The following is a 25,588-nucleotide window of genomic DNA, read 5'->3' on the forward strand; positions in this document are numbered from 1 at the left end:
TTTTAGAATATGTGGTAATTTAATAAAGGTTTGCATTTCTTTCGTTACTTGTGAAGTTGATTTTTTCTCATGCTTGTTACACTCTTCAACTTGCTTTTTTGTAAATTGTCGTTTTGTGTCATTTACCTGTTGAGGTTTCAGTGTTTTGTTTTTTTTTTAAATCTGTATGTCTATTAATATTTGTCATATTTGTTGTAAAATATATTTTCCAGATTGCTGTTTCTTTCAATTTTCTTTGTGATTTTTTTTTTATTGTTCTTTAGATGAAAGTTTAAAGAACAATCTAGTTTCTCATTCAACAGATAATACACATATTGTTTTATGACATTGGTTAACAACCCCGTGACATGTCAACATTCTCCCTTCTTGATCTTGGGTTCCCTGTTACCAGCTTTCCTGTCCCCTCCTGCCTTCTAGTCCTTGCCCCTGGGCTGTTGTGCAACTTTAGTCTCATTTTGTTTTATGGGCCTGTCTAATGTTTGGCTGACAGGTGAAACTCGGTAGTGACTTCATTACTGAGTTAAAAGGGTGTCCGGAGGCCATACTCTTGGGGCTTCTCCAGTCTCTGTCAGGCCAGTGAGTCTGGTCTTTTTTTGTGAGTTAGAATTTTGTTCTACATTCTTCTCCTGCTCTGTCCAGGACCCTCTATTTTGATCCCTGTCAGAGCAGTCGGTAGTGGTAGCCGGGTACCATCTAGCTGTACTGGATTCAGTCTGGTGGAGGCTGGGGCAGATGTGATCCTTTAGTCCTTTGGACTGATCTTTCCCTTGTGTGTTTAGTTTTCTTCATTCTTCCTTGCTCCCAAAGGGGTGAGACCAGTGGAGTATCGTAGATGGCTGCTCACAGCCTTTTAAGACCCCAGACACTACTCACCAGAGAAGAATGTAGAACATCTTCTTTATAAACGACATTGTGCGAGTTCAGCTAGATGTTCCCTAAACCCCCAATGGTCCCCGCAGCCCTCAGTCCAGCAATTCCATCCCTCAGGGAGTTTGCATGTCTATGGAGCTTCCATGACCTTGGCTTGTACAAGTTGTGCTGGTTTCCCCAGTATTGTGTACTGTCTTACTCTTCACCAAAGTTAGCACTTACCTATTGTCTATTTAGTGTTTTTCCATCCCTCTCCCTCCCCTCCCTCATAACCATCAAAGATTATTTCTTTTTGTGTGTAAACTTTTCCATGAGTTTTTAACAGTAGTGGTCTCATACAATATTTTTCGTTTTGTGATTGACTTATTTCATCAGCATAATGTCCTTTAGACTCATCCACGTTATGAGATGCTTCGCCGCAGATTCATTATTGTTCTTTATCGTTGTGTAATACTCCATTGCGTGTGTGTACCACAGTTTGTTTATCCATTCATCTGTTGATGGGCATCTAGGTTGTTTCCATCTTTTTGCTGTTGTGAACAATGCTGCGATGAACATGGGTGTGCATATGTCTATTTGTGTGACTGCTCTTATTTCTCTAGGATACATTTCTCGGAGTGGGATTGCTGGATCATATGGTATTTCTATTTCTAGCTTTCTAAGGAAGCACCATATCATTTTCCAAAATGTCTGTATCATTTTGCATTCCCACCAGCAGCGTGTAAGAGTTCCAACCTCCCTGTGGCCTCTCCAACATTTGTTATTTCCTGTTTTTTTGATTCGTGCCAGTAATGCTGGGGCAAGACGATATCTCATTGTGGTTTTGATTTGCATTTCTCTAATGGCTAGTGATTGTGAGCATTTCCTCATTTATCTGTTGGCTGCTTGAATGTCTTCTTTGGTGAAGTGTCTGTTCATTTCCTTTGCCCAATTTTTAATTGGATTATTTGTCTCTTTGTTGTAGAGGTGTTGGATTTTCCTGTAGATTTTAGAGATTAGAACTTTGTCTAATTTGTAGTAGCCAAATTTTTTTTCCAGTCTGTAGGTTCTCTTTTTACTCTTTTGATGACCATAAGTGTTTAATTTTTAGAAGATTCCAGTTATCTAGCTTATCTTCTGGAGTTTGTGCATTGTTAGCTATGGTTTGCATCCTGTTAATGCAGTGTATTAGGACCTCTAGCATTGATCCTATTTTTTCTTCTACGAACTTTATAGTTTTTGGCTTTGTATTTAAGTCTTTGATCAATTTTGAATTAGTTTTTGTGTATGGTGTGATTTATGGGTCCTGTTTCATTTTTTTTTTTTCAGATGGACATCCAGTTTTGCCAGCATCATTTGTTAAAAAGGCTGTCTTTCCCCCATTTGATGGACTTTGGGCCCTTGTCGAAGATCACGTGACCATAGGTGGATGGATTTACATCTAGGTTCTCAGTTCTGTTCTGACCAGGCTGTTTTGACTACTGTAGCTGTATAGTAGGTTCTGAGGTCAGGTAGTTCCAGTCCTCCCTCTTTATTCTTCTTCTTCGATAGTGCTTTACTTATTTGGGCTTCTTCCCTTTCCATATAAAGTTAATGATTAGTTTTTCCATCTCTTTAAAGAATGTTGTTGGTATTTGGATCAGTATTGCACTATATTTGTAAATCGCTTGGGGTAGAATTGTCATTTTCACAATGTTGAGTCTGCCTATCCGTGAGCATGGTATGTTTTTCCATTTATGTAGATTTCTTTTGGTTTCTCGCAGTAGTGTTTTGTAGTTTTCTTTGTATAGGTCTTTTCATCATTGGTTAGATTTATTCCTAAGTATTTTATTTTTTTAGGAGCTATATTGTTTTCCTGATTTCTTTTTCATCATTCTCTTTATTGGTGTATAGGAATCCAACTGATTTTTGTGTGTTTAATTTATATCCTGCTGCTCTGCTGAATCTTTATATTAGTTCCAGTAGTTTTCTTGTGGAGCCTTTTGGGTTTTCTAGTATAGTGTCATATCATCTGCAAATAGGGACAGTTTAACTTCTTCATTACCATTTTGGATGACTTTATTTCTTTTTCTTGCCTTATTGCTCTAGCTAGAACTTCCAGCACAATGTTAAATAGGAGTGGTGATAAAGGGCATCCTTGTCTTGTTTCTGTTCTCAAGGGGAATATTTTCAGCCTCTCAAACACCTTTTTCTCCATTAAGAAAGGTGTTGGCTGTTGGTTTTGCATAGATATCTTTTATTATGTTGAGAAATTTCTCTTCTATACATATTTTATTGAGAGTTATTATCAGTAATGGGTGTTGGACTTTGTCAAATGCTTTTTATGTATCTATTGAGATGATCAAGTGATTCTATTCTTTCCTTTCATTTATGTGGTGGGTTATGTTGATTGGTTTTCTAATGTTGAACTATCCTTGCATACCTGGTATGAACCCTACTTGGTCATGGTGTATTATTTTTTTGATATGAAGCTGAATTCTATTGGTTGGAATTTTGTTAAGAATTTTTGCATCTGTATTCATGAGCAATTTTGGTCTGTAATTCTCTTTTTTAGTGGTATCTTTCCTGGTTTTCGTATCAGGGTTACACTGGTTTCATAGAATGAATTCAGAAGTATAACTTCCTTTTCTATGTTCTGAAATACTTTGAGTAGTACTGGTGTAAGCTCTTCTCTGAACATTTGGTAGAATTCTCCAGGGAAGCCATATGGGCCAGGGCTTTTTTTTTGTTGGGAGTTTTTTTTTTTTTTTTTTAATTACCTTTTCTCTTATTATGGGTCCATTCAGATTTTCAACATCATTTTGTGTTAGTTTGGGTAGGTAGTGTTTCTAGGAATTTTTCCATTTCCTCTAGGTTTTCAAACTTGTTGGAGTATAGTTTTTCATAATACTCTGTTATGATCCTTTTTATTTCTGTTGGATGTGTTGTAATGTCCCCCATTTTATGTCTTATTTGGGTTATTTTCATCTTCTCCCACTATTCTTTTGTCAATTTGGCCAGCGGTTTGTCACTTTTGTTGATCCTTTCAAGGAACTGACTTTTGGTTTTGTCGATTCTTTCTATTCTCTATTTCATTTATTTCTGCTCTGATTTTTATTATTTCCTTTCTTCTGGTGGCTGTGGGCTTTTTTTGCTGTTCTATTTGTTTGAGTTGTATAGCTAATATTTTGATTTTGTCTCTTTCTTCTTTTTTGATATATGCATCTATTGCTATAAATTGACCTCTGATGACTGCCTTTGCTGTGTCTCAAAAGTTTTGTTATGATGTGTTTTCATTCTTGTTTGATTCAAGAATTTTTTTATTCCATCCCTGATTTCTTCTATTACGCAGTGGTTTTTAAGCAGGGTGTTATTCAGTTTCCGTGTAATTGATTTTTTTTTTCCCCTTTCTCTTCCTGTTGTTAATGTCTACTCAATGGCATTGTGATTGGAGAAGATACTTTGTATTTTCTCAATGTTTTGGATTGTCAACTGATTTTTGACAAGGGTGCTAAGTCCATTTGATGGGGAAGAAGATTCTTTTCAATAAATGGTGTTGGGAAAATTGGATTTCCACATGCAGTAAAATGAAACAGTATCCATGCCTTATACCACACACAAAAACAAATTAAAAATGGATTAAAGAACTAGACGTGTGAACTAAAGCCATAAAATTCTTAGAAAAACAAGTGGTGGCAACGCTGTCAGGCTTAGCTTTCAACAATGGATTATCTAATATAACAAAAGCATAAACAGCAAAAGACAAGATAAATAAATGAGACCTCAAAAAAATTACAAAAATTTTTTCATCAAAAGACTTTACCAAAAAAGTGAAAAGACAAGCTACCAACTGGTAGAATATCTTAGGAAACCATGTATCTGACAAGAATCTAATAGCCAAAATGTATCTAAAACTTTGAAAACTTAACAACAAAAAACAAATAACCTAAACAGAAAAATGGACAAAGGATTTGAATAGACATTTCACAAAAGAGGACTTTCAAATGGCCACCAAACACATGAAAAGGTGTTCAGTGTCATTAATATGAGGTCATTAGTATAACCTCATTTATATAAACAGAAAAGAACAGGCAAATATATAGTGACCAAAGTTTATTAGTGGTTACCAGGGGCAGGAGAGAGGGGAAAGCAGGGAGTTATTGCCTATGGAGCACTGAGTTTCAGTTTATGGTGATGGAAAATTTGTATTGATTGAGTAAATGTTGCAATGCTGATTAATGTAGTTGATGTCAATAAGAAATTCACCTGTGAAAAGTTGAATTGACGAAAGTTGTGTGATAGATATTTTTACAACAACAACAAGAAAGAGTAGCTGCTGAGGCTGCTTATGTACAACCAAACACCTCATGGGATTTGGTTCCTTGGTTTGGAGGTTTAGGGTCATAGTTTCATGGGATATCCCAGTTAAATGACCTAATATTGTGTTTAGTGCTTCTGTTCTACATCCTAGTTTGTTTCCTATGTCTCGGGTCTTAAAAGCTTGCAAGGCACGACAATTTTTCTTTTTTTACCTGGAGTAACAGAGGAAGAAAGAAAGTCAGGAATAAGAGGAGGATATAGAATGTGTGGCTAATTGCCTCCATGAAAAACTGCCTCTTTTGCCATGTGACCAGAACTGGATGGTATCTGGCTACCATTACTGAACATATTGATCGAAGATTCTATAGAAGAATCCTGATCAAAGAGGGTAAAATACAGAAGAGAATTTCAAATTATCCTGGACTTCCTGGAGCCATGAACGTTGGGTGAACCCCTGAAAATATTGCCCGGAGATAATCTTTAAACCTTAAACCAAAAGTATCTCCTGCAGTCATCTTAAAACGGACTAATAGTTTAACTTAACTAGTAAAAAAGTTCCGCCTTGAGCATTATGCCCTTTTGAGATCTATATAGGATCAAATTGACAACAACAACTTGAAAAGAACCTTAGAGGGCAGTAAGTTCATGTTAATGGGGAAGGAAGAACTCAGAAAAGGAGGGTGAGAATGGTTGCACAACTTGAAGAATCTAATCAATGTCACTAAGATGTACATGTAGGAACTGTTGAATTGGTGTATGTTTTTCTGTGTGTACTCTCAACAACTACAACAAAATTAATCAAATTTAGAAAAAAAAATAATCTGGGCAAGAGGCAATGACGATTATGAGGTTGGGAAGAAGAGAAAGGGACAGATGGGAAAGATGCCCAGGAAATAGAGCCCACAGAGCTTGGTGAACCTCTTGAAGTTGTGAGGCAAGAAAGGGCCATGCTATGAGGCTCCAGGTGGGATGATGGGTAACCTGGGCAGCAATGGCTTAGAGGAGAGAGCATATGGCACATTGAGGAACTGCTTTGGAATGCAGACAGAAGTTCCAAATGCTGGAGCACGTTGTAGGAGAGGGAAATGGCTGGAGGTGAGACTGGAGAAAGAGTAGGCAGCCAGACCTTGGAGAGTTTGACAGGCTTGGCTAAGAAGTGTGCTGTTCATTTGGAGACCTCTGATGTGCCACTGAAGAGTTCTAAGGAGGATAAAAATGTGAATGGATTTGTGCTTCTGAAATACCTTGCAGTTTTATGGGACATGGTGAATGGTACTGCCCAGGAAGTGGCAGTGAGGAAGAGGATCAAAGGCTGAACCTCGTGAAGCATCTTCATCTAAAGTGTAACATGGGAGATTTGGGAGAAAAAAACAATGAAGAAACTACTGAAATTCTAAAGTAGGTGGTTCTGAAAATGAGAGTGGAACACGGGCTGGGGGAGGCAGTCAAAGCCTTATGAGTAGATAGGACTTGAAGCATGGAATGATATAAACATAGAGTCATCCTTCGGTATCTGAGGGGGATTGGTTCCAGGACCCCCTGGATACCAAAATCTGAAGATGCTCAAGTCCCTTATATAAAATGGCGTAGTATTTGCATATAACTTATGCACATCCTCCTGTATACTTTAAATTATCTCCAGTTTACTTATAATTCTCAATACGAGGTAAATGTTATGTAAATAGTTATTGTACACTACTGTATTGTTTAGGGAATAATGACAAGATGTGAGATGAACAATGCTCAAATGATGAGTGCTAGAGAGAGAGTGAGGATCTGTGAAATGATGGGAGGTTACAACAGAGTATGTCTACACATCATTTCATTCACGTGGATTCAGCATAGTTCTGGGCACATGGCAAATTCAAGTTTTATTTTCTGAAATTTTCTTTTTTTAGAAAATATTTTCTATCTGTGGTTGGTTGAATCTGTGGATGCGGAGCCCAAGAATACAGAGGGCCGACTGTACTAGGTGCACTGGTAGGGGAAGGCTGGGGCAAGATATTTAACTCAGTGACTTGGCCTCTTTCTCTCTCTGTGAAAGAGGATGCCATGAGACCTTAGAATTGGCTATCCAGGTCGATTGCCCTGCCTGTGAGATGATGGGAATGGTTTAACTGCAGTAGCACCCTGTGGGGGTACTGGCTGGGGAAGAATTCAAGTCTTTTCCAGTGAACTTGTATGGGTATTTTGCAGAGGTCCTAGGGTAGTCTTGCAGTGGTTCCTCCCATTCCCCAGGACCAACATGGACAGACTTGCTGTCTTGACTTCTTTCTCTGGGAAGACTTTGCAAAGAAAGACCAATGGTGAGTAGAGGAAATTCTAGCTTCTCTTCAACAAAGAGGTGACAGAGTCAAGGGGCAGAGTTGGGGCCACAAGAAGGCCTGGGACCCCTGTCATCTAGGGTTACATTTCTCCAGGTGGGGGCTGTTTGTACATAGGGTGCGTGTGCGCTGAACTCACTTGCTCCCTATTGTCCTCCCACTTGGCTGGTGGGTCACAGCAGCTGGCCTGGCTTCACTGCATAACAGGCAATGATGTAATGGGCTATGCTTGTTTTTAATGGCTCTTAAAATTCTGGTCCCATCTTAGCATTTATACAGCTATTTCTACTGAGTGCTTAGCCACTGGTCCAAGCTGAGCTGGGGCCATGCACAGAGGAGGAGTCCTGCCCGCTGGCTATTTACACAGGATGTGGACTTCTGCATGCTCCACACTGGCCTGCCCTTGTGCCTGCCTCCTTTTATCTCAGTACCTATTCAATGCAGCAAATATTTACCAAGAACCCATTATGTGCCATGGGGTGGGACTGAAAAGGTACACATTCTTCTTTTTCTGTCTTTTAACACTTTAATGTTTCTTGGGACACAAGGTGCCCACAAATATTTTGATACTCTCAGGTTTCTTAGGGTACTAAGTTCCCACTGAAAATATTTGCCCATCAGTGGGGGCTTGTGCAACATGAAAAATGAAAGAAACATACTTTGGAGAAAATTCACTAAGATAAAAGGCTAATGTTATAAGGCAGTGCATCCAGGAAGTGTGATTGGGTCAAACTTCTATCTCTTTTGGCTTTTGTACAGCTAGATAATTCATGTAAACATATTTATGGCTTCCTGTGTGATACTTAACTGGGTTTTTTTTTTTTTTTTTTGAAGTTGTATTTGAAAAACCAGAGGTGCCCAATGTAACTAAACGGAAGGCACCATTTATGCATGAAACCCTTAACATTTTGGGGAACATTTTCCCCACAAAATATTATGTATGAGACTGTTAATTTTGGAGGTTCATGTGTGCCCCATAGAGTATGTATCAAAACCCATATTTCATAACATAAATTCAGAAAGATTCCTTAATTCAACATGCTGCCCATTACTAAAAACAGAATACATGTGGTGTTTAATAAACCTCCTGGCACATAGTAAGTGTTCAATAAATACCGATGGAATGGATGGATGGCTGAGTTTCTACTGAACATCTTGTACATTCAGACCATGAGCGTGCACACATGTGGCATTTAATTTATATAGAAAAAAACCCAGTATATATATACATACAAATATGGATGTCTATAAATATATCTACATAACAAACATATACTGTACACATTTTTTTTTCACCTAAAGTGAGTACAACTAGAAAGAAAATCCCATCTCCCAATGAAAGATGGAGGGAGTTATCACTAGTATGATATCAAATTAGTTTTTCACATAAGCTAGTTGTCAGCTTGGTAAGCAGAAGACCTAGTCTTTGGAGATAGAAAGGTCAAGGTACAAATCTCAGTTTTATCAATTACCAGCTGTGGGACAAGGGGAGTTATGTAATCTCACCAAGCTAATATTTACCAAGTAGTGATCATCTTTCTGCCACTGTTATAAACGATATACACAAATCATTACATTTAATCCCACAACAGCCAATAAGGAAAATACTAAATCACCGGGTTCACTGGGTGATTAATGGAGTTCAAGGTAATGATGCTGAGAGCACCAACATAATACCTGCAAACCCATATTAAGCACTAGCTAATCCCCATGGAAGGAGCCCTTATGGTGCAGTGGTTAAAGCAATGGACTGCTAACCGAAAAGTTGGCGGTTCGATACCATCAGCAACTCCTCGGGAGAAAGAGGTGGCAGTCTGCTTCTGTGAAGATTTATAGCCTTGGAAACCCTCTTGGAGTCATTATGAGTCAGAATTGACTAGATGACAGTGGCTTTGGTTTGGTTTTTAGTCCCTACAGAGGGTGGAACATAGGATGATAAACTTTGATCAAGGGATAGAGGGTGAACTGAAGGAGTTCTGTACCAGAGCCTTGAGGGGTGTGCTCAGCTTCAAGACCCTGGGAACAGGGATAGGAAAGGAGTTTATTCTCCATCAGGCTCATTTCTAATTAATTAATTATTTGAATATCTATTATGTACCAGGCATTGTGCTAAAAGCCTGGAATACAGAGATGAATAAGCCCTTATTCACAAGTTAGTGGGGAGACAGACAAGGCAGCAGATACAAAAGGGGATGGAACATCCTAAGATGGGGTCTTATGGAAAACCGTGTGTAGGGAGGGAATACCCAAATGAGACCAAAGGTTCAAGGAGTACTTCCTGGAAGCACTGATGCTTGAGTTGAGTGAGCAGCAGCTTGATAGCTGAGGAGAGAAGTAATGGCAGAAGTAATCACAAACAGGAAATAGGAATCTTTAGTGTGGCCTAAGCCAAGAGTGTGTTGTGGGAGTGGGAGGGGATGAGGCTAGAGGGATGCAAAGATCACAAAAGAGTAGACCTCCAGAAAGCCATTGGGAGACATTAGAAGATTTTAAGCATAACATGAAGGCTTTCTATCATTATTCAGGAGTTTAAAGTGTTGTCATAGCTATACAAATGCTTGGGGAATCTTAGTTTTGAGGGCCCGTATAGATGTTGTCCTTCCCAAGAGAGACCTCAGGCTCACAAAAAAATAGATTCTGAGCAGGCTACCATGGCAGCTCTACAGACGTACTCCACCTACATCTGAAATAGCAGCAGATACATCCTTGGGTCTCAATCTGGGTACCTCAATATACAATGAAGACAAGCAAACTGCGTGTACTGGGGCATACACAACATATTACCATCATTATCATCTTCACTGTCATAATCATCATCAGTCATCATGAAGGATGTTGTTGTTGTTTATGTGCCATTGGGCTGATTCCGACTCATAGTGACTTCATGTCACAGAGTAGAACATCCCCATAGGGTTTTGTAGGCTATAATCTTTACAGGAGCAGATCGATGAGCGGCTCCCACATGGAGCCACTGGGTGGATTTGAACTGCCAACATTTTGATTAGCAGTTGAGCACTTAATCATTGTGCCACCAAGCATCCTAAGCTAACATTAATTGAGTACTAATTTATGCTCAATTATGGAGCCCTGGCAGCACAGTGGTTAAAGTGCTTTGCTGTTAACCAAAAGGTCGGAGGTTGGAACCCACTAGCTGTAGCTGCTCCAGTGGAGAAAGATGTGGCATTCTGCTTTTGTAAAAATTACAGCCTTGGAAACCCTGCAGGACAATTCATTCTACCCTGTCTTACAGTGTTGCCATGAGTCAGGATCAACTTGATAGCAATGGCTTTTGTGTTAGACAGTCTTCTGAGTGCTTTGCATAGTTCTCTTATTTAGTCTTCACCAAATCCCACTAAAAAAAAAAAAAAGAGTTGCCATTGAGTCAACCCTGACTCAGGATGACTCCATGTCAGAGTGGAACTGTTACTCCATAGGGTTTTTAGTGGCTGATCTTTCAGATATAGATGGCCTGTTGTTTCTTCCAAGGCACCTTTAGGGTAGACTTGAACTTCCAACCTTTCAGTTTCAGATAGCAGCTGAATGTGTTAGCTGTTTGCACCACCCAGGAACTCCTAAATTCCACTAGGTAATCTTATCTTTCCCATTCGCCAGAAAGGAAATAAAAAAAAATACATGCAGTTGCACACATACGATTGTTTCCTCACCCTTTCACTTGGCCTCTCACATTTGTGCAGGTCCTAGTCTGAAACACTAGTAGTTCCAAATGGCAGCACCATTTACCTTCCATTTCTAACCACTGAAGACAGAGAAGAGGACAGCAGAAGTCAAACCAAACCAAAGCAAAGAGAGGGATTTGAGGTTTTTAAATGTTTTCAGTTGCTGAAAAGAAAATGCAGTGGAGAAGGAAGCAATAATAACTATTACTAGTGTTTACTGAGAGAGCCTACTCTCCACCAGGCAGTTTCATGACCTATATTATTTCTAACCTTCATAATAGCTCTGCAGATCCCCATTTTCAAATGCAGGCGCTAAAGCTGCAGGATTAAGGAAGGGACTTGGGTAAAGGAGCACAGTAGATGGTAGAGGCAGGATCCGGACGCTGGTCAGTCTACTCCAAAGCCCTTGATCGGTGCATGATACAGCCATCCTCTGGGGATCTGACTGGGATGGGCCACACTGGAGACAACAGGAGCTGGTCATGGGGAGTATTATTTATATAGAGGTTTTACCGGTGGTAGATTTCCCCATCCTTACTCATAGTGTAACTGTCATGGATTGAATTACGTCCCCCCAAAAATGTGTATATCAACTTGGTTAGGCCATGATTCCTAGTATTGTGTGGTTGTTCTCCATTTTGTGATTGTAATTTTATGTTGAGAGGATTAGGGTGGGATTGTAACACCCCCTTTACTCAGGTCACCTCCCTGATTCAAGGTAAAGGGAGTTTCCCTGGCATGTGGCCTGTACCACCTTCATCTCTCAAGAGATAAAAGGAAAGGGAACCAAACAGAGAGTTGGGGACATCGTACCACCAAGAAAGCAGCACCAGGAGCAGAGCGCATCCTTTGGACACAGGGTCCCTGAACCTGAGAAGCTCCTCAGCCAGGGGAAGACTGATGATAAAGACTCTTCCTCCAGAGCTGACAGAGAGAGAAAGCCCTCCCCTGGAGCTGACACTCTGAATTTGGACTTGTAACCTACTACACTGTGAGAGAATAAATCTCTCTTTGTTAAAACCATCCACTTGTGGTATTTCTGTTACAGCAGTACTAGATAACTAAGACAGTACCCCTCCCGGGAAGCCTTAGAACATTCAACCTCAGATTTACAGCTGACTCATTTGAGACCCATCCTCCAACTGCTCCCAGTTAGGAAGTTAAGGAAGTGGGGAGCTTCTCCCAAGGGAGTGGACTTTGAGATGAGTGGACAGACACAACAGCCACCTGGGCTCTGGGCCCTGTGGGGTAATGTATGTCAAGGGCAACCCATGCCTGGGTCCCCTCTTGAGTGCTGTTATGGATTGAACTGTGTACCCCTCAAAAGTTATATTGAGCTTCTAACCCCTGTACCTGTTTGGAAATAGGGGATTTCTTTCATTATGTTAATGAGGTTATACTAGGGTAAGGTGGTCCTAAACCTAACCTTTTCTGAGTGGTGTCTTATAAAAAGAGCAGAATAGACACTGGCACACACAGGGGGAGATTCCATGTGAAGACGGAAGCAGATGTATCTACAAGTCTAGGAACGCCAAGGATTGCCAGCAGCTACTGGGAACTGAAAGAGCCATAAAAGGACCTTTCCCTTGAGCCAACACCCTGAATTTGGACTTCTAGCTTCCCAAATTGTGAGACATAAATTTTTGTTCTTTAAAGACACCCCTTGTAATATTTTTTGTACAACAGCCCTAGAAAACTAAGACAATTGCCCCCTTTAGAGCATAGTCAGGCATTTTTGTTTGTTCTGTTTTTTCTTATCTCAGAAAATGGTAGCAGGACCCATGCCTCCTTCTCCTCCACCCCCTTCCCTCAATATACATTCTGAGGCACACTCACAATTATTAGCTTTTAATTAACCATGGTAGAGATGATGTTCTCATTTACAGATGGAACAACAGAGAGGTTATTGCTGGTCACAAAGTTATGTAGTAGCCCAGGTGTCTTGATGACTGATGGCAGGGAGCATAAACCAGGAATTAGAAGTAGGAGGGAAAAGAAAATTCTCACTGCTTCTACATTTCCGTATTTTTCCTGATGGCCTTTCTTTCCTCCGTACTTGACATCCGTGCCTTGAGAAAATTACCCCTTTGTTCTCTTCTGAAGCCTTATTACATTTCTCTGTAAACTCCGCTCTTGTTAATGTACAAACCAGCCCTTTCTCCTCTATCTTATCTTATGGTGCTGCAATTGGAAGGCACTATTTTTAGTGGATTTAGTCATGTTATTGTGCTTTAGCTGCTCAGCACCCATCCTCTGGAAAAGATGAAAGATTAAGGTCCTAACTGCAGTTCTCAGATAAACTTTCCCCAGATGCTATTCTCAAGGGCAAATGGGTGCTTTGATCGTTCAAACAACATTGCTGAGTGCCTCCTCTGTTCCAGAAGCTGGGCTCAGAGTTGGGATTACAGAGATAAACATGATGCACTTGCCTTTCTTGATGAATTTATAGACAGACACACAGACAGATCATTTCTGTAAAATGTGGCAAAGGCCTCTTCTTAGACATGCTGAATTAACATGCTTGTGGATAGGGAGCTTGCGGAGGGTAGCTCTGGACTCTGAATTTTTAACAGGCATGCTGGGTGATTTTTATGATTGTTAAAGTTTGAGAAACACTGCTCAAATGGTTATAAAGGAATTTTCACTCAATTCTAACTACTTTTCATGTAAGAATTATATATATGTTCTTCAACTGAGATCGTGAAAGCTTAGGCTCCAAAATAATCCCCAAATATAAAAGTAGTGCCAGCCACCCCTAAGACGTCAGTGGGTGGCGCAAATGGTTAGTACTTGGAAGTCCCAGTCCACCCAGAGGTGCCTCAGAAGAAATGCCTGACTACCTACTTCCAAAAAATCAGTCATTGAAAACCCTATTGAGCGCAGTTCTCCTCTGACACACATGGGGTTGCCATGGGTTGGAACTGACAGGTTAGTCATCATTTAATGTTTACTATGTTCCAGGTACTGAATAACATAACTTACCTTCCATTTTAGTTAATTCTACCGATAATTCCATGACATATACTATGTTACCTCATCTTACAGATGATGGTGAGTGAGCTTAAACAACTTGCTAGTAAATGTTCCTGATGTAACCTTGACTAAGGCACCTGTTTTCCTAGGGTTCTCCAGTCTCTCTGCAGCAGCTCCAGGAGAAACGCCCACATCTCTCTCTTGTCTTGAGGCCTCCTGGGTGGATGTGCCAATTAGCCTAGTGATTACCTGCATGATGGAGAAACAGCAGTGATAAACACATCAGCCAAGTGCCTGGTGTGTGGCAGCAGTGGGCTGGAATGAAAACTCCCAAGGTAACACTAGCGAGACACTCTAGTGACCCTCAGCTTTCAGTGTTCCCTGCCTTCCCCCAACCCTGGTGATTGTCTTCCCTGTTTCTGTGTTTACCTTCCACATCATAATTAAGCAATCAGCTTTTTTTCTCAGCAATTATTCACAGTCTCACTTGGCAAAAGTCACTTCATCTTTGGCTTGATGCCTTCTCATCAGACTGTCACCAATGCGTGTGGTAATCACCCAGAAACCCCACTGCCCTTCCTGGGATGCTCGCTCTGGAGCCGGGCCAGGCAACATGCCCTCAGCTGTGGCTGCCCCACCTGGCCTGGCCAGGTGACTGGCACCTGAAGCTTCTCCACAGAGGAACAGGCTTTGTAGTTGTAGTACAGACTTACCCACACCCATTGGCAGATTTGGACGGCTGCCTCACATTCACACCCAATGGTGAAAGCATTGGTTAGCCCCTGAATAAGGACCAAAGTCTGTCTGGGAGGAGTCCTGCAGGTAGGGCTCTTACTGATGTCTTTCCAGAACTTACCCTGTTGTTGCCTGAGACTATTTAAATGGCACCAGACAAAGCACTGGAGAATATATGGTGCCAAGTGAGGGCACAGCAGCCCCTGGGAGTAGACTTAATCAGAGCTATCCACCCCTGACATTTATGTTGAGGCTGAACAAACAGTTTGCATGCTTACAGCCTGAAGTTCCTCACCTGCTTACTAAATAACTGCAAGGTGGAGGTTTTTAAAAAAAATATATGTACTAAAGGTTTACAGTGCAAAAATTTTATGGCTGCAAAACCCATTCTTTCTTCTTGGTTCTCTTTCTCACTCCTCTCCCTTATCTCTACGTTTCATCCTCCTCTTGGCTAGTGCAATCAGCTTTCATCTCTAGTTTCCTCTCCCTTCCTCCCCCTTTTTAATCATGCTTTGGTAATCCTTCATTCCTTGTGTAATCCATGCAGGAGCTCAGTTTGATTTCCTTGTCATTCACCCACCCAAGAGCCTGCGCTGTGATAAAAGGAAAGTGTCAGAAACACCGGAGGTATCTCCAGACTCAATACCTCATGATTCATTGTCTAGGCTTTTGTAAGCTCCTTGAGGGCGCAATTTATTTCTTGTTATGCTTTATGGGTCCTCCCTCCCCTACCCTGTCAGTGGCATTTCATACATCTGCATTTCATTAACAAAAGGGTGGACGCAGAAGTAAATGGGAGCCCAGGTTCTGTGCGACTTGGAGCCAACATTTGTCATCTCTAAAGGAGATGATCAGATTGAGTCCCCAGGTAATTCACAGGGCCCTTATTATAGCTGAGGTTTGCTGGTTGATAAGTGAAGAAGATGGTGATGGGAGTGTGATACTTGCTTGTTCTATGCAGCGTTCCTCTCTGTGGCTCACAAGAACACATGCTATTGTCCAATGACATCTTCTGCAGAGACATCTTCTATCTCTGATCCACCTTCAGCAAGCCCCTCTCCTATACACTAGTCTCATCCTATCCCTGATGGTGGCGGTGGAGGAGGAAATGGGGAAGTGGCAAGGTAAAGGAGTGCCTCTTAAAAGAAGACATAGTACATGGGGTCAGAAGGAAAAGCCCAGAAATTTGTATATTCAGGTAATGCTTATTGAACATTGACAATTTCCCAGGCATAGTGGTCAGTGTTGGGGATACAATGGGGGCAGAAAAAATCATGGTGTTCCTTGTCACCAATGAGGCTTCTCATTTAGAGCAGGGCTGTTCCAACTTTAATGTGCACACAGATGACCTGAGGGTCTTGTGCAATGTGGAGTTTGATTTAGCAGGTCTGTGTGGCTTGAGGTACTGCATCTCTGATAAGCTACTCAGGGGTGCTGATGCTGCTGGTCTATACACCACACATTGAATCATAAGGATCAAGAGGAGAAGGTGAGAGTTCTGGAAGGGGTGCAAATGCCGGAGGGAGGGAGCAAGTCCAAACTAAGTCAGAAGCCAGGCTGGACAGGAGAATAATATAGAACAAAAGGAAGAATAAATGTTTGAGGAATCAAGGAAGTGTTGGATGGAGATGTTGGGAAAAGACAGAGACTGATAGAGAAAGGAAAATTGAGGAAAAGATTGGTGGTGTGAGCAGGCCAATAGATGAAGTATGTGAATCCTGGAGATGACAGTTCACGCCTGAAGCAGCTCTTGCTCTAGAAATAGACTCACCATAGGAGTCAGGCCAGGACTGACAATGCCTTTGGCTGGTGCCAGAAGAACTAGGAAGATAGGAATGGTTAGATCCTACTAGAAGGATAGAAAAGGGGAGGTCCTCTGGATCTGGGCCCATCATATTGGAAGAAGAAGAAGGAGAGAGGCAGAAGATGAGCAATTCAGTAATGCCTAGCTGAAGAGCACTAAGAGTACGTGGGGGCCCTCCAGCATGGATTAGCAAGAAGTATCAATTATAGAAAGAAATGATGTGCTCTTCTCTTTTTAAGGAGTTACTGTAACTCAAATTAGATGAACAAAGGCTAATTAGTTCTTAATGAACTTCCTTAAATAAGAGAGGAAATTTGTTTGTAGCCAACCTGATAATATACTGGTATTATGTAAATGGACCTTTCAAGATGGCTAAGGGTATTTGAAAACAGATTTTTTTATACAATTTAAATATTGTCCTTGTGTTTAAAACCATGGATTAGTGATGTCTGAATGAATGAACTTTTGAGTTCCTATCTCCATCACTACCACCTCCATGAGTGGGGTGGTTGAGCCAATAGTGGTTCCAGGAAATAGATGGACCAGGGATTTATTTTATATGAATCTTCTCTTCAGCATCCTCCCTTCCCCTTGCCTCTCCTCCTCCTGCCTGGGCATTCAGTGGAGCCTACCAGCCCATAACAACACAGTGATGAGGTGCAGGATGCTGTGCCTGGCTCTCAATAATCATAAAAGTCTCTGCAACCAACTGTGGGGTCAGTGGCACGGGGGCTCTGTCATCTGAACTCTGTTACTGTTGTTGAGAAAGTACATCACTAAGATTGACAGAGAAAAGATTACATCTACTCTTCATGTCTAGGCCTGAGAAGGCCTGCCTTCCTAGAGCCCTTTACCCTTTCTTTCCCTCACCCCGCAGGTGGATGATTTTCTCTGGTGTCTGGATCTCATCAGTAGATGACACAGTTGTCTCTAAAGAAAGAACAGCAGGCAGGAGGGAAAAAGGTCAAGGGTTTACTGTGCAGACAGTGAGGCACATTGCCACTTCAGTGGGTCTTAAAGTAGGCCTTCCTATCAAGGAAAAAGCAAGTGGAGAAGCTTTTCTCCATTTCCTAAGAGAGAGGATAGATGTGGAGGTAGGCTAGAAGTGAAGGAGGGATTTTGCATGAACTTTGGGGACTGTCATTGTTTACCAGACCATCCCAGAGGTTTTGAAAGACAGGGTGCGTTTTCATGTAACTTGGGATATTGAAATGTGGTCCCAGGTAAAGACCACTTGAGGTTACTTCCAACCTTCTGATGCTGGATTTTTTTCAACCTGTGTCATTTAGGGTTGGCCAAGGGTTCTTCTCCAGCTGTAGGACTGATAAGATACAAGCTTCCATGCCAGAGGCTTGTCCAAGTGCCTTGGCTTCCAGGTGTGGGCAAGTGTTCCCTGTGGGTCCCTCATTACTAGGGTATCTGGTCCTGGATCCAACCCTGATGAGCCTTCTGTTCCAACTGTTAAGGTAGGGACCCAAGTCCCATTGGTGGGTTCTCTGAGTTCAGGTGCCAGGTGGCCACTGAGGACAACATTCTTTGGTCATTACTATTGACTCAAGTCCTTCTCCTATGGGGCCCAGGATTGGAGTCAACCAATAGACATAAGATTTCATTTGCCCATGTTCAAGGCTCTGAGCTGGGAACCATGGGGACAAGAGAGACCTCGTTCTTATGTGAGCATCTCAAGGAATATTCAGCCTACCTGAAAAGACATGACAAGCCCACTAGTAGACAAAAAACAGAAACTGCCAGCCCATCATGAGGAGGAGGTGCTGCCAGCAGATGAGTACCTGAGTTGGATCTGGGTCTGGCAGGAAGGATGTAAATTGCCTATGAAATGATCACAATTTACTTGTGTAAATCAGCTGTTGGTTTTGGGCCTCTGTGCCCCTTGGGATCTAGATAAAATTGCTTTAAACAAACCCCCAATTCCACAGACTATGGAAGTTCAAATCCTTACCCAAGATATTTTCCAATTGTGGAAGCAGAGGATGGCTAGACTTTCGGCAAGGTGAAGTTCCCACTCCCTTGGCTTCCTTTGCCTCTCGTATCCAGCTTTCTTGATAGTTGTTTGGGTCTTCTCTCCGTGTTGAACACAATGGGAAACTCAGATGTTTTTAAAGCCCCTCAACCTCCCTCCAGATCATTCTCACTAAGTGCTGTGAGTTCAGTATACTGTGCTGAAGATCCTGGGAAGGACACAATCAGGCAGGACACAGGCTTCTGCCATCTGTGGACTCCTTCTTTCTCCCTCTCCGTCCTACATCTACTTCTCACTCCATTCCTCTGAGGCTCCTTCCTTTCTATTTTGCAGAGCAGCCTCCCCCTCCTCAGCAGTCTGGCGACACCTGATTTCCAGGACATAGGGAGAAGGGGTCTCATTCCTATCATAAGCACTGATCAAAATATTTTCTAAACAAAGACTGATCTCTTCTGAACAGAAATTTGCCTACCAACAATTAAGGTAATATAAGCTTCTTCATTTTGCTGCATTATAGTCAAATGGGTTTTTTGCATATGAAGAAACTGAGGCTCAGTTAAGTGAAATAAGAGGCTATAGTGCTGTATACAAAAACAAAAAAACCCACTGCCGTCAAGTCAATTCCAACTCATAGCCGCCCAATAGGACAGAGTAGAACTGTCACAAAGGGTTTGCAAGGAGCAGCTGGTGGATTTGAACTGTCAACTTTTTTGGTTAGCAGCGTAGCATTTAACCTCTATCCCACCAGATGTGTTGTAAAGATCACAAGTGTAGGAGTCAGGCAGAATTTGTTTGAATCCCAATTTGGCAGCTTGCTAGTTGGATGTTGTAAACTACTTAATTTTTCTGAGCTTCAGTTTTTTCCTCTGTAAAATGGGGGTGCTAGATCCTAGCTAGTATATTATTGGGAAGATTAATTAGTATATGTATATATGTGAGAATGTCTAGTACAATGTTTGGCATGGAAAGAGGGCTCAGTACCTGGTATATTTGGTCCAGGATCACAGCCTGGCAGTGCCAGGTCATGTTTCCTGATGGCCAATCCACAGTTTGACTCTGCCTTCCCCACTGTATCAGTCAGGGTTCAACCAGAGGAACAGAACAGTAGGAGATATTTATTGAGATATTTATTTGGCTCATATAATTGTGAGCCCTGGCTAGGCATGTCGGAAATCCACAGGGCAGGCCTTAGGAAGGATAGGCTGGGACTCTCAGGCATGGGCTGAAGCTACAGTCCACAGGTGTAATTCCTTCTTCTTCAGGGAAGCCACAGTTCTGAGCTTAAGACTTTCAGTGGACTGAATCAGACCCACCCAGGTTATCTATGATAATTTCCTTTGCTTAAAGTCAGCTGGCTAGGGAGTTTGATCACATTTACAAAATACCTTTACCAAATCAAAAAAAAAAAAAAAAAAAACTCAACCTTGTTGCCATGTCGAGTCAATTCTGACTCACAACAACCCTAAGCAGCACTTAAATTAGTGTTTGCTTGGATAACTGGAGGCTGTAGCTCAGCTGAGTTGACACCTAAAACTGACCATCGCACCCACTGAGCTCTTTGGAGGCAGCGGCTGTGATTCCATCTCTGCACTCACAGGGCCTGGCATCAAGTTCACTCTAGGGAAGGTGCTCTGTCACTATTTGTTGAATGAATGAATACCAGTGGAAGTCAGATTACAGAATCCCTTGAGGGTCCTTCTAAGGAGATTGAGTTTTATCCTATAGGTAATGGGGCATCATTGCAGGATCTTAACTCGAGCAGGCGAATGGAAGGGATATAGTTGCTCTTTTCTCTGCTGAAGCGCTGTCAGCAAACAGCTCCTCTCTGAAAAAGGGAGGCATAAAGTCTGATGACCACATCCCCTGTGGGTGGATTGTTCCTTCTCCAGGAGATATTTCTCTTCAGTTCTCTCCAAAGGGTAGGAACTCCCTAGGGAATGTGTTCCAGACAGGCCACTATATTTGGTCCTCTGCCTTTTTATAAAAGCAAAACCAAGCCATGATATTTTACCCTAAAATTATGCCCAGGATCTTGAGGAGAATGAGTCCCAAATGTGGCTGGGGCAGAGAAGAGGAGTTGTTCAATACCCCTCTCAAAAGTGACCTTAGAGGTTCTTTTCTTGTGGCTATTACTTTGGGGGTGAGGGGTTAGACTATCACCACTGGTGGTCAGGTGGTGACTTCTACATGTCAGCCAGTGGGCACATGAGCCCCATGTGCAGAGCTGAAGTGAGAGCGGATGGCGGGTCTGCCCAGGGTCCCTGCCCCGGAGTCTTCTCTTCCAGTGAAATCAGCCATGTGACAGTAGACACAAAGCAAGGCGTTTCACATCTTGGTTGGAAACCAGGTAGAAAAGATCTAATTTATTGCTATAATCTAACCTCTTGCACAACCTCAGTCAGCTTTGTTGTTTCTGGCTGCTGTGGAGTTGGCTCCTGACTCGTGGTGACCCATGCACAACGGAAGGAAAGGCTTCTCGGTCCTGCGCCGTCCTCATGATTGGTTTCGAATCAGACTATTGTGATCCATGGGATTTCCACCGGTTGATTTTCAGAAGTAGATCTGCAGGCTTTTCTCCTCAGTCCATCTTAGTCTGGCAGCTCTGCCGAAACCTGTCCTGCATCATAGCAACATGCAAGCCTCCACGGATAGACAGGTCGTGGCCATGCATGAGGTGCATTTGCCAGAAATAGAACCCAGGTTTCCCACATGGAAGGTGAGAAGTCTACCACTAAACTACCAGTGCCCTATCAGGTGGCCTAAGCCTCAGAAAAACCCCATTAGAAGATGTCTGGCTCTGCTGCAGACCTAGGGGTCCTCCAGGAGAACTGAGTCCTCCAGGTATTTTCTGATCCCCTAGATAAAGGAAGCCCGACTGACCAAGGATGATGTCATAACGAAGGGCTATCAGCCAGTTTGAGGATGGGGAAATGTATTTATTTCTTCTCTCAACATTATGGTGCATGAACCATCCCATGTCCTTCCCCACCCTCAAGACAAAAAGACATAATTTTTGATTTTGAAAGGATTTAGTATTACTTTCAAGCACATCCTTAATATAATTCTTAATGAAATTATGGAAGTTTCCCTGCTGCTTCAGGGATACCTAGAGGAGACTGGAAGATTCTTTGTTGCGTCTAGTGACCTATAGAATGGAGCCTCACACAGGCACCAATATAAGATCAGACGGAACGCCAGGGCCAGGAGGCCCCTGAGAGGATGGTCAGTTCATACTGCAGTCATGGGCTGCCGCAAACTAAGGGAGTTCAGTTCCAGTCAGTTCAGCTAAAGTTTACTTACACCTCACATCCCATTTCCTGTGTTGGACATGGTTTTCAGCCCTAAAGAAACCCAGCCAAGTGGGAAAGGCACACACAAACTGTAATGATTTGGTGTGGTCCAGACAATGGTAGAGATATGCCCAGGATGCCAGTGAGCTTGGAGGAAGGGTGCCAAACCCATTGTGGCTAGGACAGGCCTTCTGGAAGTAGAAACACCTGGCCTGAGTGTTAAAAGAGGCGTAAGAGGCTCTAGGTGAAGAAGGGGATGAAGTAAAGAGGAGAAGAAAAGGGCATCAAAGCAGAGGAAACAGAATGAGCAAAGTCACACAGCTGAAAACAGTGAGAGATGGGGCAGAAAACAAAGAATAGGTTGGTACTGCCAGAAAGCAAAAATATGAGAGTGCATGACAAGCACCTTGGCCTTTATCTGGGAAGAAAGTAGCATGATCAGACTTGGTTGTATTGATACCTCTCTCTGCCGTATGGAGAATGGTTTGGAAGGGAGCAAGGCCAGAGGCAGTTAGGAGTTAACACTGTTGTACAGGTGAAAAGTGATATGGCCTTGACTGATTAAAGAAAGATTTGAGAGAAATCATCAGGCCTTGAAGATTTGGATACCATATTTTGATCAGCTTACCTGGTATTTTGAAATTCTTTCTCCTATCTAGCCTAAGTCGCCTTCAAGTCAAAGGGAAGATTCACTACCGCCAATGCTTCTTCCCTTTGGCTGCTGCCTCTTTACAGGTTCAGGGAAGCCTAGGGCTAAGACCTTCAGAAGCAACCTCCATTTTCCTCTGCTGGATCTGATGCTTGTCTTTGCTTCACTGAAACTCAATAGAATGTGCCAAGTGTGGGAAACCCTGGCTTAGGATATCCAAGGGCCTGGGCTTGTCTCGAGGTCTCTTACCCCTTGCTTGGCTTCTCAGCAGAGCCCTTTGCAGTCTCAGATGAGCTTCCCTTTAGAGTCTGGAGGGAGCACTATTCAGTCAGCTGACTAATTGTGCTAACTTGGGGTGCAGAAGCCTGGGTTAGCATATGTCTGCCAAAATCCCCTTGTGAGAAGCAGGCCAAACTCTGCTCCTCAGTGGGCACTTGTTTCCTCTTCTGTCAGTAGAGCTGATAATACCCTTACTGCACGGCTCTTGCTAGAATCTAGTGGATCCAAGAATGTGGCTGGGGAAGGCTCTATGCCTAAGTAGGGCAAACTTGTGGCATGGACTGCTAGGTAGAAGGTTCTGTGTGGGGCAGCGGGCAGTATTTCAGCACTTTCACTCTCATCCCCTGAAGACCCCTCTCCTCTCTTGCTCATTCTTGGGAGGTGCTGCAACTAAACGTAGGAGCACAAAAGTAAAGCACCTGGACATTTCTAGATGCCTCTTATCTCCAGACAAGGAGAAGGAGAAGGAATCTGCTTTTACTTCTCTGCCCACTCTCAGCCATGAGAATGAGACCACAGAATTCTGAGTTCCCCTTCCTCCACCTCAGGTGGCCACAGCTGGACAACTTGGCCGTTATCTCCCCGTCTCCACCTCAGAAAAAGGGGTAGAGAGTTGCTTGGGTGAAGGGCTGGTCCTCTCTTGTGTTAATTGAAGCCCTGGGCAAGTAGCTGCTCATCTTCCCCTTGAGGCAAACAACGGGACATAAAGGTAAGGCTTTGTGGAGGGTATGGAGGGAGCTGAGCTCTAAGTAGGCAGCCCTGAGGTACTTAATGCAGCTCCTTGCGGTGAAACAGTAAGGAAATAGGGCTTCTGAGAATTTTTTGAGAAATCTAAAACTCCTTTTAAATAGCAAGGAGACATTCTGACAGTGGGGAGGGGACTTATCAGACATTATGTATCCTTTGAGGGCATTGAGCCTCACTTCCGCACCCCGGGCTGCACACCATGATTACAGGGGCCTTTCACTGGTTGTTAAGCTCAGCCCTGCTGAATTTCAGATCCTTGCCTTCCCTTCACAGACATAGAAATGAAGGAGGGCAGCAGTTAGAGCAGAAACAAGGACATGTTGAGGAAAACTTATCAAATACAACTTCCTTCCTCTAGAAAAGTAATAACCAGGGCTTTAGGCTTTTCAGCGTGTTTTCACACACCCTTGCTCTTCAGGGAGCCCCTTGGTAGGTGGGGCAGATACTATGGTTCTAGCTGCATTTTAAAGGTGAAAAAACTGAGACAGGATGTGGCAAACTTTGTGGAAAGCCAACTGGAATGGGGTGAGAAGACGTGAGATCTAGTCATAATGTGGCTAAACTGGCCGAGCCTCAGTCCCCTCAGCTGTAACATGAATTGTTGGACAAGACAAATAACTGTCAAACTGGAATTTCTGGAACTATGAGTGTGGAGCAGGAGCCAGGCGGCCAGGGCTCTGGACTTCTTCAGAGCACTCTACTTTTATCTGCTCTGTATTGGGATCCCACACTGAATTTCATTTGAGGTCAGGGTTTCTCAGTTTTAAAAGTTTGAAAACTGCCAGACCGGCTATCTGTAAGGTCTCTTTCACACCTAAGTGCTGTGGTGCTGTCGAGCCACGGTTTGATGCCCTCTCTACCACTTCTGGCTGACAAGTAGATGACGGAGTTACTGCAGGTTACCTTCCCCCCTTGGGTGGGGACAGTCTGCCTTCAGGCCCGTTGCCCTCACTTTCATCAGAGACTCCTCCTAAATGGAGATGGAGTATGGACTGTGATTTTTTTCATCTTGGTGTCTCCAGTGCCTGTTGCTTTGAAGATAATCAATACTAAGAGCAGGGTACAACACTCCAAGTGGAAAGACTCTTAGAAGGCTCTGCACTCCCTAACATTGACCCTGGCCACTGCAGCCTATCGATCCCTGGTCTCTAGAGAGGAGAGGACAGAGGAATAGCCTGTGGAGGTTGAGTGGGGAAAGTGCCACTGCTGTGCTGTCTTTAAATTCTAAGATTTGGAAGTTAATTAACACTAAATTGCTACTAGCCTGTGGTTGGAGGTGCCATTTGTGACAGTTTTCTGCTAGTACAGGGAGGTGGGAATAGGGGAGTGAGTGACTGTCATGGATGGTCAAGATATCTGCTCCGTCCAAGGTTCACTGGTTTACACAGTCTTTAAATTTTTTGCCACTGGCTTTTGTCTCATTACAATAAAGGTGAAATTTCCTGAATTTCTTCCATCATTGAAGATAAAACCAAAAAACTCAGTGCTGTCGAGTCAATTCTGACTCATAGTGACCCTATAGGACAGAGTAGAACTGCCCCATGGAGATTCCAAGGAGCGCCTGGTGGATTCGAGCTACCAACCCTTTGGTTAGCAGCCGTAGCATTTAACCACTATGCCACCAGGGTTTCCCTTCATTGAAGATAGCTGGTAGTAAAAGGGAGTGTTAAGGAACCCTGGTGGCAAAATGGGGCCCTGATGGCACAGTGGTTAAGAGTTCAGCTGCTAACCAAAAGGTTGGCAGTTCGAATCCACCAGCTGCTCCTTGGGGCAATTCTGCTCTGTCCTGTAGGGTTACCGTGAGTTGAAATCAACTTGACAGCAATGGGTGGGTGACACAATGGTAAGCACTCAGCTGCTAACTGAAAGGGCAACTATTGGAACCTACCAGCTACTCCATGAGAGAAAAAACCTGCCAATCTTCTTCCATGAAGATTACAACCTAAGAAACCCTATGGGGCAGTTCTACACTGTCATATAG

The sequence above is a fragment of the Loxodonta africana genome, chromosome 25 (assembly GCF_030014295.1).
Source record: "Loxodonta africana isolate mLoxAfr1 chromosome 25, mLoxAfr1.hap2, whole genome shotgun sequence".
Lineage (NCBI taxonomy): Eukaryota > Metazoa > Chordata > Mammalia > Proboscidea > Elephantidae > Loxodonta > Loxodonta africana.